The following is a 21,733-nucleotide window of genomic DNA, read 5'->3' as shown; positions in this document are numbered from 1 at the left end:
CAGCCGACGAGTTTTAAGTGAGTCTTGAGTACGGACTCGAACAACGGTGACCGGCCGTTTGAGTCATAGCGGTTCCTCTCTACCTCTTTTTTTTTTTATATACAGCGCACACACATATGTACTTCTCGTACAATAAAAATCTAGCCTATTCCGAGCTATACGCTCTATTAAAGCTCCAGCTATAATCCCGCGTATACGGTTCGCTGCACAAGCGAGGTAAACTCGCAATCTAATTGTACCTCCAGTCGCTCTCGAACAGCCTCGGAAACTGATGGCGCAAAGTCTGACCACGTCGGCTTTGTCGAATGTGCAGCTAGATAGCTATAGGTGTAGCTTTGAGAACAAGCGCCTAGTTTCTGTAAGAAACATCCGCTGCCGAGTATAAAGGGGAGAGAGAGAGAGAGAGAGCAGCTGTCGCCAAAACGCTGCTGCAGTTTGCGCGAAAGTGTATACTTGACTTCGTCGCGCGTCAGTGTCTCAATATCCGAGAGAAGGAAAATCGGATAAAGCTGCAGACGCGCGCCTACTGTATACTTTCGACTTGTTACTGTTATTCTTCTGAATCAGGGATCTCGCACAGCTGTGATTTTTCCTTTACTTTATTCCTCTCGTCTATTTCACGCTAAAATCCAAGCCGTACGACCGATTAGCCAATCCTCCGCGCGAGAAATCAATCAAGCTGCAAAATAAAAAAACAAAGATAATCGGAAACTCTATCAATTGAAAATGTAGACGCGTATCCGCGGATAGTGGAAAATTATTACAAATCGATCAGACGCCACAGGGAGACGAGCTCGACATGGAAATACTACTGCCATAGCCGATCGCTTCGGATGATGAGGCCAGCATCGCGGCTGAACTCGATAAGCTCGCGCTGGTCGACAGCTATATGTATATGGGTATAGCGAAAAACGCTATACACCTGCCAGTTGCAGCTGACGCGCTCGCAGAGAAGATACATGTATATACATCCAAGCTGAATATATATATATATATATATCGCGACGAACGTCTTCGTTTCTCCGGACGTAATCTGGAATATGTCGATATTCTGCAGGTGAAATTCCATAGTTTGTAACGCTTGAGTTTTTCACATTTATATGCATGGCTTTTTTGTTTAATGGAATAACAAATGGTTTACGGCCTTCATACGAGGGTGGGATCGGCGCGTGTTTATTCGAATGCTGTGTGTGTGTGTGTATAGCCTGTATAACTCACAGGATTGAAAGGGCGTAAAAGATTGAAATTTCGATTCGCGGCAAACACGTCCCGCGCCGCGGTCTGCCCGAGCGCCACGGGGCTGTTAATATCGCAAATCGATGTAAAATTTTGATCTATACACGCGCTCGAGTTCGTCCGACTGTTTTTTCAATTCCGGGATTACCAGTTCGGTGAATGCGCGATTTTGAAAGTTTGCGCGCCACGAATAGCTGTACCCGTAAATTCCAATAATGCATTGAATTATTTTATTTTTCTTGTCCCAAAACGTAAAATAACGCCGCGTTATAGCAACAGGCATGCCGGTATAAGAGTAAGGAGAAAGCGACGCTTTGATAATGTATATTCGAGAGCATAATACAGCTATGTGGGTTAAACGTTTCGGCCCTTGCGGTGTGTGCTGCGCGGCATATCGCATCTTCCTTGTGTGCGGACATTGTGCGAGCGTAAAGTGGTAATGGCCCAGGGGAGCCTCGGGAAATGTGTATCCGCGCCAAAAGCAGCGTCGCTAATAAACGCATCCGGATTGTGAGCGAAATATAGATGTTATAATAAAACGAGCTGTAAAGAGCTTGATGAATCGATGATGAAAAAAAAAAAAAAAAAAAAAAGTAAGAATTAAATATATCCAACTCAACCGACGTAGCCTGCCGCGTAAAATAGAGTGTGCGAGCCATTTGACGTTCCAGTCGAGATCAAAGCGAGACTCAAATCTGTATACAGCTCGAATACATTCGCGGCGGAATACATTCGCGCTTGTCCGATCGTAAACCGGCGAGTTTACGCACGTTTGAAAACAAAAGGTACCGCGAGAACGCGAAAAGCCACTCGGTCCATCTGGGGAATCAAATCACGGGAGTGTATTTATATCCTCACATCGGTAATGCGATATCGCAGGCGTTGCGTAAATGCCACCGCCGTATAACAATGAGCGCAGCGGTGTATGTGTATATCTAACGCAATGATAGAAAAGCCGATCTCGTCGCTAAGAAGAAGAAGCTGTGCTATGCAATTACGCGCGAAGAGAGCTTGCAAGCTTGTCCGGCGTATATTTATATTAGCTTCGCCTGCGATCTCGTTACGCTCCTCTCTCTCTCTCTCTCTCTCTCTCTCTCTCTCTGCTGTGCATCAATTAATTCAGATTAGCCCGCAGGCGGTCCCCGTAATGGCCGTAATACCTTTCGCAACCGATGGCGTTATGCGCTGCACACGACGTAATTATTTGTGCTCGATATATATATATATATATATATATATATAGAGTGAGAGAGAGCTTTTGCGCACACTCTTCCTTGCATAATGTTGCATGCCTCGTTAGTTAGACGTCGATATTGTGTAGCGATGCTGCGCAGCCCACGTGGACGTCGATTTAATCGATCGATTCCGCCGCGAGATTATTCTATTTTCATTTATTATATATTACAGCTGATTTACGGCCTTATTTTATCGTCCGTATTATGCGTTTTTATTCCGATTAATCGCTCGCTTGTATCACGAGATGAATGTGCCGAGCTTTTGTTACAAGCCGCTCGTTATGGCGCTGCTGTTATATTTGCTGTAGGTACTACACTAGACTCTTCGATGCGTTAACGCGTTGCTGCATTTGCGATTTTTCGCACTACATCTTCGGCTCTTACTTCGAGAGTAAGCTCTCGGCGTTTGAATAATTTACAAGGAGCACTGAAGCTACAAGTATTTCAATTTCCATATAGAATACACTCGGCGAGTCGTTCCTTTTTCGCTTGTTTTTCGCCAACTCAATCGCTATCGCCATATACTGCTAATCCTGCATCGCAGAGATAAAAGAAGAATTATTCGTTTCCATGCTTGGCCAACATATATATAATATGAGCATGACGCACACTTTATACACCAATTTCGGAGCGTTTTGCGGGCTTTTAGCCGTAATCTCTTCGAATCAGTGGCCGCCTATACTATTATCGTGCACAGGTCCGAAAGCTGCGGCGATTCCGAATAAATAATCTATTTTCAGCGGCGCTATGTACATATCCAAAAATCACGCGATGTCGGCCCCGACTTGGAAATAAAGCTTCTCGCGCAAAGGAAAGCCAGACAGATCGATCGTAAAGCGCGTTTATTATGGAAGCGTAAATATCCTCGTTATATTGCGCGCGCTAAATCTACGAAACGTCGTCCGTACCTTTTGAATATCATAGGACTTGGAATATCTCGCCTATACAGCTGCAGCATCATCGGCGTCGCAAGAAAAGCTCGACTATAAGTATATATGATGAAGAAAGCACGCGATGCAGTGCACGTATAGCTGTATATATGGCTGGATTAGGCTATATGCTTAAGAGAAGTAGATGCTCGAGCGCGATGGAATTTTAGAGTTATGTTGAAAAATTATTCCGAAGCTTTGAAGATTCAATCGCAAGCTCCGGAGCTCGTATATCGGAGAGACGCGGAGATATCAGAGCGAGAGAGAGAGAGAGAGAGGCGGGAGCTTGCGCGGTCGTGCAGCAGCCGTAGTCGGATGCTGAGGCGGGATAGAGCGCGATGCGGCCGCAGTCGACGTGCCGGTAGCAGAGCGAACGCACGTTCGCCGGGGGCAGCGCAGCGCGCCGCCGAGGCGCTTCTCTCCCCTCTGCCTATATACCTATAGCTATCATAGTTACAGGACTGTTGTACCACTGAGTTTGCAGTGCTTTGACTCGTCACCGACGACGACGATGCGGTCATAGTGTCATGTATATTTTGGTGATTTACAATATGATGTTGCTGTGAAGGTGCGCGATATCGCAGCGGATGCTATAATCGACATAGGTATCTTAAGTGCCGCGGGTGTGATAAGGAGCTGCTGCCTTCGCTCATAGGTACCATATCTTGTGTCTTACGATTTTTGACCTTGCGGGGATGAGCTTTCGTATGTACATAAGTATTTAACAAACGCCCTGAGCGACTTGATTTTCGCGTAAGCACCCTATACGCGCGGCGCTTCGAAAGTTCCTAATTGAATTTTCGATGTAGTTACCGTTCAATCAACGAACAATCAAACTAAAACTCCCCGCGCGCTCTCGTCGAGTATTAAAACGTCGTTCGTTAAAACTAGGCGAAATTTATTGAAGCTCGTTAAATTTCAAAGTTTCGCGCCTGCAGAGACAGGAATTTAAGCGTACAGTGTATAAAAATAATAATCGCATTGATTTTCCTCCTCCGCCATAAGCAAAGGAGCTCCGAGTTATTTACTTCGAGGAGAAGAGTCAACCGCGTTTGGCAATCGCGCTCGGCTGTTTGTTCGAGTTCACCACTTTTTATCTCGCCGCGCGGGCGAATCCGGCAGCGACGCTCAGATTTCACTTCGATTCAAGAGAGAGAGAGAGAGAGTGAGAGACGAGCTTTTATTACGTTCCTTTTTCGCGCTGTTTTTTCGAGCCGGCGTTGACCGGCAAAGTCGGAATGGATTTGCGGCGAAGTTTGGATGACATGCAGTTTTAGACCATACGCAAAGAAAGAGAGAGAGATAGAGAGAAAGAAACAAATAAACAAACTCGCGTATATTCCGACATTTCGCGGGAAAAGTTGAATAAGCAGGTCAAAGTTTGCGGAGCTTTTCCCTATCCGCTATTCACTGCGGATCCAAGTAGATACGCGCCGAGTTTGGTCAGACATTCTGCTGTCGTCGTGTGTGTGTACACAATAGCGTTATATAACGATTAAAGAAAAAAAGCCTTAAGAGCTAAAAACTCGGCGAGGAAATCGTTCCATCAGCGCGAACATCGCAAATCGATTTGAGAGAGAGAGAGAGAGAGAGACCGACGGTCAGTCGACACCTGTACAAATAATCGGCGTCTGCTTCTCTCCTTCGTTTCTTCCAATTCCACGGCTGCCGAGCACAGTATATACGTATCCTTATACCGCGGTGCCTTTGTGCGATCGACGTTTTCTCGCGTCGCGGCGACGTCCCGTGGGATATTGCCGAATCAATCGCCCACGCGTACACATGCATATAGCCCTCGCGTGCAATGCTCGAGGAAACGCAGGTGTTTGATGTGCCGGTCTGAAAGGGCGTTGCTTAATCGAAAGAGCGCGCACGGATCGATAATAGCTTACTAGAATCGCTACTTCATTTTTTAATTTATTCAAAATCAATATTTGAGCTTTTTTCGAGCTCGCTCTCTCGCCCCGGCTGTATTATTACCTCGTTCGAGCTTGCGGAGAAGCGTATACTTTTGGAATGTAAATTAATACCCGCATTGTTCTGGGGAGAAAAAAGTTCCATGGAATTTCCTCTGTTCCGCGTATTTACCAAGAAACCGCAGGAAAGCTCGTCGTGTGGGTTACGAGGCCGTCGTATTTTTCGTGACTCCCGGAAGCTGGCGAGCCGCTGCTTTTTGTACCGAGCTTTCAGAGGAATTGAAACAAAAATGAGTGAAATTTTAAAAGACAATAAAGAAGAGACTGAGCGAACTGAGTTTCGGATATAACGATCTTAAATTGGAAAATTCCAATTTTTACCCTTGACATCCTGCTCGTTAAAGCTTCTCTGGTGAGCATTGTTACCTCGCGCGACTCTCCAGCGCAATGCCTCTATACAGCATCGTCTTCCTAATTAGACGGCTATGTAGACCACTGCGTTGGTCGTTGTTCTGCGTAATATAATCAAACTTTACTCTCAAAAATCAATAGCGCAGCGTCATAACAGCGCGACGAGCTTCTCTCTTCCGCATAAAGCTCTCTCGGTATATGCAGCAGGAGAAGCAAACTCGCCGCGAAAACTGCAATATCGTAGCCACATAAATCTCGGCGTTTTCCTCACTCCCTTCCTCGGTTCGTATAATTCCGAGGCAGAAAAATCGAGAGCGACGACGTCGCCGGAGTGAGTAGGCGCTCGATTTAACGAGGGACGCCGCCGCAGGCTACACCTGCGACGTCAACGCGATTCGCCGACTTGGTACACGTACACGTAGACCGCGCTGTAGATTGCCGGATTCTTGGGTAATACGTATTTGGAAGCTTTTTCCTGCTGTGCCGATGACTTTTTCAGGTTTTGCGAACAACGGCGCGTTGATTTATTCGATTTCGAGCTTTCGAGCGCGCTATTTTCAAAAGGTGTATAATTTTTCGACAAAAATAAACGAACGTCCATGCGAGTGCGCATTGGCTTGTAATAAATCACGAACACAGAGCCGAGCCATTGTTGTGAATAATGAATAAACGAGACTGAATAATTTCCCGATATAAAACACTCGGGCGAATTCGATTAATCGACGAATTCGAATATAGGACATATTCCGCTGCGCGAGTTTCACATTTTCCAAAATAAAAGCTAATATCTTGATTACTCTCTATCGTGTACAATAAAGAAACTCGGGCGAAATGAAAGGGACGCGCTCGAAATACACGACGACGATGAATGCCCCCGGCTTACCCGACTCGGACATGATCTACTTAATGTCGGAAATCGCCCTCCGGCAGTGAGTAGTATACACCGAGTGTATAATGAATGGAAATTCTCTTCTCTCTCTCTCTCTCTCTCGCAAAAGAAAAAGCCTCCTCTTTCTCTCTCTCTCTCTCTCTCTCTCTGCTGCATCATAAAAGCGTTATTACATACACATTTTCCTAAACGTTTTGAATTCCCGGTGTTAATTAAAAGCTACGTAAGCTATACACAACGATTATTATGTTGATAAATTTCAAGCGCCACGAGTGATTCGGATTCCAGACGTTATTAAGGGCTGCAGCGCGGAGAAAGGCCAAATGAAATTACAACCGCTGCAGCAGCGGGGATTATTGCGCGGCTGGAATCGTGTGTCGTTGCCAAGTGATTTTAATTACTTCGCGAGAGGACACTCCGTTCGATTAGAGCGTCTCTATCGAAGTTTCGAATATGCGTCCTCTTGATGTTTTGAATTCTGTTTCAGATGTATTAATTTCCCGGCGATGCGATAACGCGCCGAAAAACAAAAGAGCATTATGGAATTGAAATCAACATGACGCGTTAATTATCGCGTCGTTTATAATCATCAGCGCTGCAGTATAGGGTGTGCGTCATAAGGACGAAAATCCGCGCGAATCTCCCGATAATTAACTGAAACAACGCGAGTTGGGGGAGAAAGAGAGCGTCAATCAGGACAATGAAGTACACGCGAACGCGAGGAACTTTCTCAAAATCACTCAGGGGCATCGCCGCTTCATTATTGGTTTTTCCAAGAGAGCATGGTATAGGAGCCCGCGACGAAAAAGAGGCGGAAAAATTCTCGCGACAAACAGAGAGCACACTTACGATATTACTCGGTCATGGCTTTACGTGAACGGCTGGAAATGCAAAACGAAGGAGAGATCCATGCCGCGCGCGTGTGTGTATGTGTACAGTAGAGCGCTTGAGGCCACTGCAAATTTTATCGCCGGCTCTTTCATCGCGCGACAACAGATGCTCCGACGCTTTTATATGCTTATCTTTTATGGATGCCCCGGCGGCTGAGTGTCGTTCGAGATTAGACGGCTAAGGGCTTCGGACTCTGTATACACTCTCTTTCTCTCTCTCTCTCTCTCTCTCTTTGCTGTGTTTTATTCATATGCACCGCGCGAGCGTCGAGATTTCGAGTGTCTCCGATTGTTTACTCTCCGCTCTCTCTTTTTTTCCTACTGAATATTTGATTCATCGCCCGCGCGCGATAAAGAAACGCCGAGTCGATCAAAGGGGAAACAAAAACTTATAGCTGACGAGGTGCAATAAACGGCGCGAAGGGGAAGAAGAAGAACGAGGGAACGCCGAGAGCCGTGTCTGTGTACATTCGGCATTCGCACCGGATTATTCATCGGAGTCATCGGATATTTATGCGCCGAACGATATAAAAAGCCGCTAACGAACCGATAAACGCGATCGTCGGTGTTTACGAGGTGGCAATTGGAAACTCGTTTTCCTATAACGACGAGTCGGCTTTCCTCTGCATGTATAAAATTTCGAAATAATTCAGAAGCTAATCGTTTCGCAGATCGATTGTCTTCCTTATTCAAACGACGAACAATCCTGTAATTGCCGAAGCGCGAAAAAATTCATGAACGCCCGATCGCGCATCCGATTCGAAAGCTCCCCTCCGTACAAATGCACTATTCTCTTTGTAGCGCGAGTATATAGTGCCGTTAACGAAAAAACGAGGCATTCGATGAATTAATCTGCAATTCAAATCGACGGAGAGCGAACACATTTTAATTAAGCGTTTTTCTCTATATTCGAACGCGCCGTGTGTATATCGATCGCATTAAAAAATGATCGGATAGCTCCCGTATTATAATGGAAAGTTTATCCCCGGCTTGTTTCGCTATTAAATTATTGATTCGGTACGAGAGCCCGGGCTTCGAAGGGAGACGAGAGGCCGCGTTGTAAGCATAATGTTTAGAATTTTAATGACGCGAGAGACCGAGGAGAAAGAAAGTCGAGCGTATAAGTCTTCGCGATGAAATTCAAGAATGCTCAACATTTAAGGCGCAATTCTAATTCATGAATTCACTTATAGGCCGCTTGCGCGCCTATCTTGAATTAATATTTTTATCGTCTTCGAAGGGCCGCTCGATCCTCGGCTCTCTTATCACCGAGAACATATACGCATTGCTGAGCGATACTGCTTTTGAATATACGAGAAGCAGATTCGATTTTACTCGTTCGAAAATAAAGATCCACTTGAATAAGACACGAGACGTTCGAGGCGATTAAAATTTCGAAAAGCCCGCGCATTCGTCCCACTTACACATACACGCAACGACCGTAAATTCCACTGCGAAAAGAAAGAAAGCACCGTCCCCAAAAATCTGCGAAAATCCAATTTACCATCCACTTCGTCTCTGCGCAGTGTGTCACCGGCAGCTCACCTGAGTTGCAGCAGCAGCAGCAGCAGCAGCAGCGGAATTTGACACCACAGGGGCAGCAGCAGCAGGTTCTCGGAGGAGCCTCAACGACGACGACAGGTCGCTAGGGGGGAAACTCGAGAGCGTAACAAACGGAAGCTCTCGCTACCTCTCTACCGGCAGAGCCACTTCCAGGTGAGTAATTAGTTTAGTTAACGACGATAGTTGACGTCCCGTTGCGCGCCCTCTACCGCGGCTCGCTTTGATGATTTACAGGTGTATGTTGCGCGGGGACGATTGAGTTATTGGAGGATTTTTGCGATTAGATTTAATTGAAAACGCGATGCTTATGCGCGCACACGCGGATTCGAGTTTTAATCGGCTCATGCTTTGACGTTTTCCCGATATATCAGGAGAGAGAATCGACAACGCGCTGCATCTGATTATAATTGAATTCACGCGGCGAACGCAGTCTATGGATGAGCCGCGTTTGTGATGTAGATGGCCCGAGTAATGAAACTATACACACACGCGCACACACGTGTGCTCCACTTCTCTATATACTCTATATACATACGCGAACAATTTAATAATTCACGACGCGCGATCGAAGCGATGAATACTGCGCGCGGCACTCGGAAAATCAAAGAGAGCGAATATTAACGAGGATCGCGAGTTTTTCTACGCTTCGGAGCCTCGACGGTATTTTATTAAGACGTCGAGAGACGGGAAGGAAAATTGCGCAAATGCCGGGAAATTAAATCTTCGTGCTGCGATTACAAGGGGTTATATATACGCGACGGATGGTTTCGCTCGTTGATTTCGGCGTAATTGATTCCGTCGTTATATATGCGGGGAGTCGTTGGAGAGTCGATTTTTTACAATTAAGCTCTCGCAAGCTTAAACTTCACAGCATTTAGTAAAATCTGCGGCCCTCTCCAGAATTGAAAAAGCCACAACATACACCCCCGTAAAATCTTCATTACACTCGCGCTAACGTCATAATTCCCTCCCACGCGCGTAACTCGAGGATGTATTACGAATCCCCGCCGGCGACGGCACTTCATGAATACAAATAGAAAACGAAATTCCATATTCCCCATGGCGGCATAAATCAGCTTAAAAAAAAAACACGCGCGCACCTCCGAAGAAAGGTGCCTATACGCGGTTCCAGCTCAATTGCATTTGCATCGCTATACACCTGCGGTGCGGGAAAAATATCGTTTGTCCTTCTCGAATTTCACTAGCAGCGGTGGATCGTTGTTCACGAGACACGTACACACCTGTTCGGAAAGTCGATATTTCGACGCGTGTGTCGCTGATGGCTCGTCTAATCGAAGTTGTAATAATACATGCGTTTTATCGTTCGTCGATTTTCGTACGGGATTACGCTGCTGTTTTACATCATCGTACGCGGGAGCGCGTAACGCCGAAATATTAATCTCCGACCTAACAGCCATTTTCCACTACATAAAGTTTAATAACAGCCGTCCATCAATCATCCCCCTGAAAAGTTCAGCATAAATAATAAGACTACGTACGTGTAGTCTAAAGGAAGAGTTTTACACCAGTTCGATATATCCCTCGTAAAAAATATCGCCGCGCACAAATTTCCGCGATTTGAATTTCAATTAGAAAACTTCTCTCTTTCTCTCCCACCCACGCAATGCGGCAGTAGTCGCTCATATATATATATATATATATACCCGAGAGATCCGCAAGGAATATAAGAAGCTCGCGCCGGACCTTATACGGCTCTCGAGTGTTTGCCGAATTTTCGCGAAACTTGACCCGAGAGCTCGACGCTATACTCGCACTCAGTCTCATTTCCGCAAGCTCTCTCTCTCTCTCTCTCTCTCTCTCTCTCTCTCTCTCTCTCTCTCTCTCATATATATAGATAGACGCGGATAGCTCTTTTTTTTTCACTCGATCCCCCGAATTTTTTTCTCCCTCGCGAAAACTTTGATCGATACGATTTCCCTTTAATTGTATAGTTGAAAAATTCCTCGACAGAGAAGTACCGAGAGGGAAACAAGATATCGACGCTGAGCAAACTCTCTCTCTCTCTCTCCCGCTCGGGGTATAATAAATTCCGCGAATCTGCTTATACGAAAAATTCCCCCGACTCTATAACGATCCTGCGCGAGCTTGCACTTGGCCGGGCTCCTCCCTTTATTTATCTCCTCGAACTCGCGGGGAGAGAAAAGTTCGCGCGAGAGAATTTCGATAACGACTATAACTCTTATATTCCCCGCTGCACTTTGTTGACGGAGCGTCTCTCGAGCAGAATCAAAGCTATTCGCGCGTTCTAATGCGCTTCGCTCGCTCTCTTTTCCTCTGAGCGCTGTTTTTTGAAAGCCGAGACGTCGATGTATCCGTTTCTATACTTATTTATCGATAGCGGCAGCGACGAATCCGCAATCGACTTTTGTCGCTAAATTAGCGAGAATTTTTTCGATGAATCTAAGAGAAAAATAGTTATTGCCGCTGCAGCTGATCAAGCAAGCAATCAGCGCGTCGTTCTTTGACGCGACCCTCTGTGACCTGTGAGCTTTCCTCCCCTGCACACATACACACTAGGTTCCGTTAATTCGCGGCTCCTTGTTACCGGCGCCAATTGAATCGAGCAAGCAAGTGGCTTTGACCCCGATTACTCGTCGGCCTACATACGCGCCGCACACACACACGATCTCGGCTCGACAAAGGAAGTTTGCTTCAATCGTCAAATCCACGCGCGTGCATTACGGCCCTCTGTATATACGCAGCGGCCAACTGTCCCGTACGCGCGCGGAGACTTGTTGTTTGTATGCAAAGGAGAGACATGGTCGATGCAGGTGCGCCGAGGCTCGATATTAATTGGCGGAAGTCCACGCTGAGAGAGGGATATTTGCGTCGTTTTGCGAATTTACGGGGGGCTACGCTCGGTATTAACGCCGGCACGAGAGCGACTGTGTGCACAGTTGAGAGACTACCCTATACTCTCTCTCTCTCTGCAGTGTGTCGGCGCGTGTCACGCTGGAATATACGCGTGTGAAGCGGGAATTGCGCGCGGAGAATTCGACGTTGCGGGGAGGGTCTGTAATTTGCGCCATGTGGAAATTCCGCGATTAACTCTCGAGTAAGAAACGGGAGGATGTCAACGTTTTTTCGGCAACAAGAAGAACGACGTTAGAGCTTCGTTTACATGGCGGCATTACATATCACCACAGTAGGACGGAAACTTGACCCAAGAGAGAGAGAGAGAGAGACGGCTAATAGTAAAAGACACCGCGCATGCGTACACTCGCACGGCGTTTTTCCTGCTCTCCCCCCTTATATGATACACACTGCAGAGCCGTGACCCTCTTAGCGGAATTCGCCGCTCGAGGAGGAGTCTCTTCCTTCTTCGGCGCATGATTTATGATAATGAAATCGAAGAATGTGAAATCTCGACGCCCACCTTCTACTTCTTCTTTTCCGCGTATATAACGAAGCAGAGGGCGTTTCACTCTCCGACGCGGTAGTATATACGCACACTGGAGAGAGAGAGAGAGAGAGCTTGCGGCGCGATATTGTTATTCACGCGCGTGTGTATATAAAGCGAAGATCGATGCGCGCTGCGGCTTCTCTATTAGCCGGATAAGTTTCTCGAGGCTGGAGCAGCCGATCGCTCATCATTACGGACTCTCGGCCGTTATACCGCGAATTTAGCGGATTCGAATATCGCCGAAAGCTTTAATTAGTTCGAACTTGCTCGAGAACGATCGATGCGACGTATAGCTCTTCAAAACGATTCGCTCCGCGGAGATCTGCTCCCGACAAAGCCTCGTAAGCTCAGCCGCTATCCTGAAGCAACGTCCGAATAAGAGCTGGATTTCATTATCGCCCTACGGGCTCATCCCCTTTTTCCCGTCGAGCGCGGAGGAAGAAAAAATCTTCCCTTTCACTTTCGCCCGCTACCGTAGCAGATTGCAGCGGTAGCTTTTCTTTCTCCATTCTTCCTTCCGCCTTCTTTTTCGCGAGCTTATACCGGCAGAAAATGCGCGCGGAATTGACTGCAATTTCGCGCAAAAAGCGCGCGGCAATTTGTCCTCCGCTGATCCCGGAGTATGAATAAAAGCTCCTCCCCTATAGTGGAGGAATGTTGTTTGGCCTATCCAGCTCTGCTGTGGGTAAAGCACACACGGTACTCGATGCGAGCATCGCGAGGAAAAATCGCTCGAATTTATAATCGAGTTTGCGCAATGATAACTCGCCGACGTCGAGGGCACGAGTTGCACCGAGTTTAAACTGCTGCAAGCTTCTGCTTGCAGCAGCGGACGGATTAAGACGCACTGCGCTTGATGGTCGTGTATGTGTGTGTGTGTGTGCGTGCAAAAAGGGAGCCGGAGCCATAAGCAAAACACACGGCTTGTTTCGCGGAAACAAACTTGGCTCGCGCGAGCGGCGACGCGTAAACTGATTCAGCAAAAGCTTCGAAAGCTCAAAGCCAGAAAGGCTCGTTTTTGCGCGGCTGGCTTAAACTTCGAACATCAACGAAAATACACCGAAGATGCGACGACGAATTTCTCTACTACGCTCTGCTGTGTACTACAAAAAAATAAAAAAAGAAACAAAAGAGCTCGTCGCGTCAGTCTTTTACGCTCAGCGAGATTGCCCAGCGGCTAGTTTAGAGCTTCTCCGCTGCACAAGGGCAGTTTCGCTTCATTTCTGCGCCTTTCTCAAGTGGCAGCTGGCGCGCGATAGGCGCGCAAACTTTGAAAACGCGGCTTTTGTAGGTGAATTTAATTAGGTCTCGCACGCGCTTGCGCCACGTCTCGATGCTATTTTTACAAGCCCCGCAGGCTATGCCACATTGTTTTCCGATAGTGCTTGCTAATGCTGTGCTTTTTTCTGCCCTCTCGTAGTAGTTTCGTACATTCAAGAGTCGATGAATAAGTTGAGCAGTAAATCAGTGCGATAAACAAGACATCTCGGTGTTCGATTCGAATCCCCGGCGATTCGATGCGTCCCGACAATCTCCTTACACAGTAGTGTACCATCCCTGTACACATCCCGTACACTCCGCGCTATAGACGGCCTCTAGGAGCTGATATTGATACACCTGCCGGTTGGGGTAACTCGTCCTCTATAGTCAAGCAGTTTCCGGGCTTATTTGAGTTCTCGGACAATACTAAGCTGCGTCTAACCGAATCCATCTTGCTGCCGCGGAGCTTTGCATTTTGAGCTACTGCGCCTGTATATACCTACGATCATTTTCGTCGACGATACGAGATAATAATACGTTCAGAGGCGTCCGCCCTTACCAAGGACGCTGACATCGATATAAAGCAGAGTTATTTTCTAATGAAGCGCGGAATTTTCAATTATACCCCGGCGCATAGTTCAGAAACAAGAGCAAGTGCGCAATTCTACAGCCAACATCTTTCAACAATACACACCAACACATAACACATCAGCTTCTAAATCTTGCGGCCTCTATTCCCACATGCGTAAATTATTCCATCCTCGTCCATTCGATATCCGGATACGCGGCGGCGTCGATATCCTCGCAGCCGATAAAGCCTTTTTTACTCCCTTTTGAAAGCTCCATCGCGCCGCCGCCGAGGCGTCAGACAGCGCCGATAAGTTCCCTATTCGTTTACTTTCCTTTTTCTTCTTCCCGTCGTCGCATAACTCGCGCACGCGCAAAACTGAAAAATCGCCGAGAGCTTTTTCTTCGCATTTTACGCACGCTTACATTGGTAAATCCGAGAGCAGCTCGATCGTTACAGAATGGGAGAGGAAGCGTCGTGTATAGAGATGTTATGCACTTCTATCGCTCTCGGTTGCGTATACAGTGATCCCTGTGGAGCTTGCGCGCGTATTCGCGAGATAATGGGATTTAAGGAGCTTTCCTTAGCTTTATGAGACAAACGCGAATCTTAGTCGGCTAGACATAAGTCGCGAGTCGGTTATTTATTCAACTTCGAACGAGAACGCGTGGAAGAGGACAAAAGGGGATTTTCCGGATTTTCAGCGCGAAATATACGAAGCGAAGTTCGTTTATGTGCCAGCTTGCGGTTGAGAGTCGCAAACAGCGATATGACGCTGTTTCGTATACATTCAACGCGGCACACAATGCGCGGTTATACATCAAAATTTCATAGTTTATATCGCGATCATATCGCGCGAGTTTAATTAGCGAGCGCGAAGTGTCACGAGGCTGCGATATCGATTCACATTAATGGCCCGTGAAATAGAGACCGATTATACGCGGTATTCGAAATAGCCAATCCCTATCTCGTCGCGGTAATCTTGATTAGCATCCGCGTAAATCGTCTATTCTTTTCTTTCTCTCGAAACGATGTACGCGAAACGAGCATTAATCGCGCATATGGTAACGAAATTATACGACGCGCGCATATAAGCTTCATATATACATATTCCGTCGGGAATTAACTCTGCGTAAATAAGCCCCGCCGGCAACGAGCGCGGCGCGAAATTATTCGGCGCTTCTGGAGTCACTTACACACTACTGCAAGAGAGACTAACTTTTTATGGCTTTCCCGCGAGCTTATATACCGAGAATGCCATACGTGCGCGCACCTCCCGTTTCAGGCATAAACAACACTCGGCCAGACGCAAGCTCGCGAGAGAACGCCGTATGCTTAGCATACTTTTACGCGAGCGGGCAATTAAATTTTAACGATTTAGACTCGCGATAGCATGTCAAGTGGAATAAACAAAGCCCCAAGATTCCTTAATTAATTTTTTCGAACCGCAGGCGCGCTCCTTGTTCTGGCTGTTGACAAATTACGAGCATAATTAAGCTCGCTTTTTCCTTAGAAACTTAATTCCCCGAAAAATCGTCGGCTTTTGCGCCCGCGCTGCTTTCTTTTTTTTTTTTTTTTTTTTAAACAATCCACAGCTGTGAATTGCGAAGCTCGGAAAAAGCGACGAATTTTCGCTGCGGAGTTAAGAAAGCAAAATCTCCGGACAAGAATAATATAACAGCGAGAGCGCGGCGAGCTCGGGAAAATATCGTTAGCCGGGTTAATGGACTCGATTTTGGCCCCGCGGCTCTCCTTTTAACCGCGGGAGAGCTGAGGGAGTCGAACATCGCCGGAATATTCCGACGTCCGGTCTTACTTCCACTTAGCCCGAATTTATACTATCGGTACATAACTTTTCCGGACAGAAATGAAACTCCTCGCGGTGGCCAGCGATACAGTTTATCAGCGTCGTCGTAAACATTTTATAGATGGACGGCCTTTCAAAGATTTTCGCTTTGAACTATATAGCGAACTTGGTGTGTAATATAAATACGACGATGAACATTAATCGTGAAAGGCTGTAGCTTCGTCTCTGGAAACGTGACTGGCATGCGCTGAATGCCTGGAATACTGCGCTGAAATATTCGCGAAATGCTCGACCGTTTCCCTCCCATATATCGATTGCAGCGCATACTTATTGTGTCTTACGGATTCCGCGCCGCGCTTTTTATCCCGATTACGTATAATCTTGTGTACGTCCAATGAATTTTATTTTTGTTTGCTCGACCGGCCCAACAATAAAGCTCTTTCCATTTTTACGTCTGCTCGAGGCAGTTAAACCGCTGACTTCCGCAAGCTCGCTTACGAAAAACCGCATTTTTCCAGACCAAAAACCTGGCTTCAACCGCAGCGCGTTACGCTATTTATAAAGCTCCTCGTTTACCGCGAGCGGCTTAAACAAACAAACTTCTCGTCCTCTCCGCGCGCGCGCATTAAAAAAAGCGCTCGCGAGCAGGCTTTACAGGCCAAACAGCGAAGAAAAAAAAACCGAGGGGGGGGGGGAGATGGACGGAATTCGGCGAGAGAAGCTTATCGGCACTGCGTTAACGGGCTGAGCTGTGAGCTTGCTACGGCCAGTCCATATTTCAACTGCGCGAGATTCCCCCCCCCCCTTTTCACCATGCAAACGCCGCGTCGAAACCTGCTGCCTTCATGCCGCCGCGCTGCACAGTATTGCGAATCTTCGTCGGTTAGATTTATGAAGGCGTTGCGTTTGATTGTTTCTTCTTTACTGCTGAGTATCTCTTATCCAAAAACACGCGCGTTATCGAACCCGATTTTTATTGCGAAAATTGCCCTCTTCATCTCTCTTTCTCTCTCTCTCTCTCTCTCTCTCCACAGAAGAAAAATTGTATCTCGCTCGAAACTAAGCTCCAATGCATTTCCCGTTCTTTATCCTCTGGGGGTAAGCAGACACGCACCGAGAGAGCGAAATCCGAATGGCTTTTTCTTTTTTGCGAGAGGAAGCCCAGAGCTACGCAAGATCGGCTGGAAACTGATTGTTGCAGATACGTGGAATTGCGCGCGAGTTTTTTCGCTCTCGGCTTGGATCGCACGTGACCTTTTGAAACTAATTTTGTAATTAATCTCGAAGACTGTGTCGGAACGAGCAAACTGTCGCGAAAAATAGACTTTATCGCAAAGCAATGTCGGAAGAGGTTAAGCATACAAAGTTCGAGCGAAGTATAAATAAGTACAGGCGAACGGAAAATTCGAAGAAAAAGAAGAGTGAAAAGACAAACAGGAGAAAAAATACATAGACGGAGATGAAACATTTGTGTAGGTAGATTGAGCAAGATAAGCAAGGCAAGCAGAAGTGAAACGGAAGATTTGAGATTTAATTTACGCGTGTTTTCGTGGATTTCATTTTTTTTTTAATATTATCACGGTTGCCATCGCAGTGATGTGTTGTATACTGTAAATTCTCGGTATTACGTAATCAGAGGATGTGCAATTAAAAAATTTTCAAATGAAATTCGCGCAAGAGCAAACAATTTATCAGTTCGTTAAAATCGCCCGTATGCACGAATAAATTCTACACGATCATATTTTGTAAATATACACCAACGATCGTAAACAATAGTATTTCGCGCTGAAATAATAAAACGAAAATTATTCTGCTGTAAACAGGAAATATAATCAATTCGAATGAAAAAATTTCAAAAAAATGACTTCCACACCTGCATTCCAATAAAAAAAAAAAAAATTACCCTTCAGCAGAGCACATGAACCAAAGAAGCCGAGCTCTATCTCGAAAAAAATTCAGCGGTGTACCTGCTCTACCGTCCGTCCGGCCACAATTTCCTAACCACCTTCCAATGCTCAGCCGTCCGTCACAGTCGAATTCGACAATTCCGTAAATTGCGCTCGGCTGCGGAATTCGTTTTGTTGTTTGCGCCGGTGTCCCGGGAATATAGAACGAAATGCCTCGATTCATTGAATAGCCAGACGCACACGTCCCGTTTTAATTTCTACTTCGAGACGATCGATCGATGATTTTTATGGTCGTCGTAAATATCTTCTACATCGCTTTTCACTTTTCGATGCGGCTATTTCAAAGCTGTCGATGAAACATCGCCCAACGCGCGCTAATTCGCAGCTCTTTTCGCGTGTATCCATTCGGAATGTGCGCGAGAGTGTATATAAAGTTCAGTCAGTCACTTCGGTGAATTTCGATTTGTTTTCGATTCGCGGTAATTACTCAGAAATACACATTGTTCACGAGAGTGGAAAGTCACTTTTATCGACTCTATGGGCAGGATGCATTGAAATCCGGATGCTGAATAAAACGCAAATATGTGCTGTAAATGTAGAAGGATATTCGAGGCAGTTTTTCAAGGGATTATGCATACATGTTATACAATTATATTTAAAGCGTGCAGCCGATTAAAGATTTAATCGTTGTTTGACCAAAGTTAATTACCTAATTTTGATGCTTGTTATGATTAAAGGGCAATTTACCGGAAGAACAGCTCTATTATAATTAGAGTTCGTTAGATATATCCATTTTCGAATGGCTACTCAATTTTGCACAGCTTCTTAACGATCCCTCGTTTAACTTTCCGCTCTTAGAGAGGTTGATTAAAGTTGAAGCGAGCTTTTTGCATAAAATTTCCAAGAAAACTATGCGCCCAGTAAAAATTCTGACGTAGAGCATCAGACTCGGTTCATATGTACAAAAAAGCCCTGCAAAATTCAGCCGAGCAGCTCCTCGAGTACAACTTCTTCAACGGTTTAAAGTACCTCCGAGCGGGTATATGAAATATTCCAGCGGGTCCGGACCAGCAAAGAGTAAAATATTCCGCCAAACTTTTCAACCCAATTGCGCATAGATTTTGATTTTCCGACCAAACAACGCGAATCTTTTCGAGTTAAAAGAAAAAAACAGCCACTGCACACTGCAGCCGGTTTAATATGACGAGCGCGTCAGCCCTGTGTCCCACGCACACAGCCTGCACTCTCTCGACTCGTATACACACGCTCGAGATACGAGAGACGTTAGAGAGCATCGGGCGGCGTCGAGAGCACCTAGTTTGCAACCCTCGAGAGCTACTCGCGCAGCAGCGCGGCGCTCTTTATCGGCCCTGCGGCAAAGTACACGTTCGCGTATCAGCCGAAAACTCGAGCCCCGCGCGCCGGCTTTTCAAAGATTAAAGACCAGTAGGAGGAGGAGGGGGGGGGGGGGAGGGACTACCGGAGCTCGATATAGGACCGCAAGTGCAGGGCTCAATTGAGAGCCTCGACGCGATGATGAGCCGCTCGTGTAGGGAGAGTGCGGACGCGATAAGGGAGCGGACGCGAGACGCAACGTGTTTTGCTCGGAATTTCGACAAAGCTCGCAAGCTCGAGTACAGTTAGCTGCGAACCGACGACGGCCTCTCGAGCTTCATTATATGTCGCACAAGTGGAGAGCTTCGGTTATAGTCAGACGCGAGTGACGAACTAAAAATAGTGTACCGTACATCTTTGCATCGAGTAAAAAGAGGGGCACGACAGGATAGATTCAAAGCACTTGAGCGGCAGCGATTTTTCCGGCTAGGTAATCAGCGTCAGAGTGTAATTGATGGATGGCCAGGCCAACGAGGTAGCTGCAGCGAAGCTCGTTTACTTTGAGTCTCTCTCTCTCTCTCTCTCTCTCTCTCTCTCTCTCTCTCTCTCTCTCTCTCTCGCGTTGTGATCGAATTAACCTAAATGAAAGGCAAACACGAGGCGATCGAGAGCAGCGGCAACGAACACACGACGATGCAAATACACAAAACGATATTTTGATAAACGGGTGCTGCTATTGCAGTCCTCGGGTCATTTAAACTACCGCTTTGTTTTTTCGTTCTCAGCCAATTACGCGAATAGATGGAAAAAAGAGAAAGGTATGTTCAATCTAATTTACGTTCGGTATCTGTAATAATATCCCGGAGCTGAGAGCCGATGAAACCCCCATGAAAAGGGATATATAACACTATATGGCATACCAGAGGTACACGTACGTGAGCGGAATATCGCTCGCACCTTTGCCGCACGAGCATCAGGATAAGCTTAATACCGAGCTCTCGGCGCGTCGATTTCCGTTCCTGCACTTATAAACACCTTCCCGCGTGCCCCGTTAAACAACTCTCGAGTGTTATCGCGCGCGTCATCCCTCGCGAATCTGCATCACTCGTCTCTGTCTGCCTCACTTTGCTTCCCACTCCGTTCCGGCCACTCCTTGCAGTCTCGATTCATATTTCCCGTGCACAGTGCGAGCGGACGAGGAAAGAAAAATTGTTGCTTCGATTTTTTTCAACCGAATTCAAATTTTCCCGCGTACTGTAATCGAGCGCGGACGACTAATTTTCCTGGTGAACCTTAATAAAGTAAAGTGGCTCTTTCTCTCTCTTCGTGCACTCGGTATAGCGCAGCTTTCTTTTTCCGCCGCTTTCCCGCATAATCTGCCCCCTCTGAGCGCCGTCGAGCTTATCAATCCATCTCCGTCTCGGGCTCCCTTTTTCTCTCGCTCCTCTCTGTGTTATATATAGTCGGCGGAGGAGGCATATCATCCTCCGGCGCGCGATATTATCTGCGGTCGGCCGCCGCGTCGAATTGAATTCTACGAATATTTCCCGCGGCAAATCCCCGGGGACTAATCGCCTCGATCCCACGATCGTTGCCGCCGACTCGCGGTGTTAAAGTCTTATATCTACTTTTTATCGTTCGCCGTATACAGTATACGAGGAAATTTGGATTCTGGACTGCTTTTTTACCACGATGATTAGAAAAGAAAAGGCATCGTCAGCTCTGTCCCCAAAGCAGAAAGTCGCGGCGAGAAAAGCAGGTAATCAAAAGCCGAAAAGACAAACCTCGAAATTCCTCCGACTCTCTCTCTCCATTGATAGGAGAGCTCAGAGAGAAAAAAGGGAGTAAACGAGCGAGAGCACAGCGAGGACGGCATTCATTGCAGCCAGCCCGGCAAAATCAATACGCGGGCAAGTTGCGGCTTCAATGAGCCGTAATAACGGCGTTGACTGAAAAATAAAAGGGGCCGAGAAAAATGAGAGCTTGCATTACTCATTCCTTACTCTCCTATATGACGCGTCAAAGAGCTTCGCTAGCCCCGATACAGAGACTCGCCATAAATTGCTCATAAGCGCGTATATAGATCGAGAGGTATGTAATCCCCTCCTCTCACGGGGTAGTGTCCCGCGAGTACTTTTACCGTTTCTTCCTACACGTCTAGGATGTGGAGGCAGCCGAGTAGCTATGTAGGTCGCAACCGGGCGTTCACACTCGATTTGAGTTTTCCGACGCGAGTTTTTCGAGTTATTATTGAGTCGCGCTGGGCTGGCGTTTTTAATACATCTCTCAGGAGCCGGCCTCCATCTGTTGCGGGGAGAGAGGCGACTCGTGTCGGAAAAGTTCCGTCGACGTGATTTCAACTT

The 21,733-nt window shown here is 46.7% G+C and overlaps 1 protein-coding gene across 13 annotated transcripts in view; it reads left to right on the top strand.

Moving 5' to 3' along the window:
• Window positions 1-3,763: 3,763 nt before the first annotated feature.
• Window positions 3,764-21,733, top strand: part of LOC100118519 (potassium voltage-gated channel subfamily KQT member 1) — a 73,646-nt gene continuing 55,676 nt past the window's right edge. For all 13 annotated transcript variants that reach the window (XM_031923766.1, XM_031923767.1, XM_016983015.2 and 10 more), the window contains exons 1-2: window positions 3,764-4,055; window positions 9,033-9,222. The gene's annotated coding sequence lies outside the window, so the exon portion shown is untranslated. The remainder of the gene's footprint in view (window positions 4,056-9,032; window positions 9,223-21,733) is intronic.

The sequence above is a fragment of the Nasonia vitripennis genome, chromosome 2 (assembly GCF_009193385.2).
Source record: "Nasonia vitripennis strain AsymCx chromosome 2, Nvit_psr_1.1, whole genome shotgun sequence".
In the NCBI taxonomy this organism is placed as follows: Eukaryota; Metazoa; Arthropoda; class Insecta; order Hymenoptera; family Pteromalidae; genus Nasonia; species Nasonia vitripennis.
This window is presented reverse-complemented; position numbering and strand designations above follow the sequence as displayed.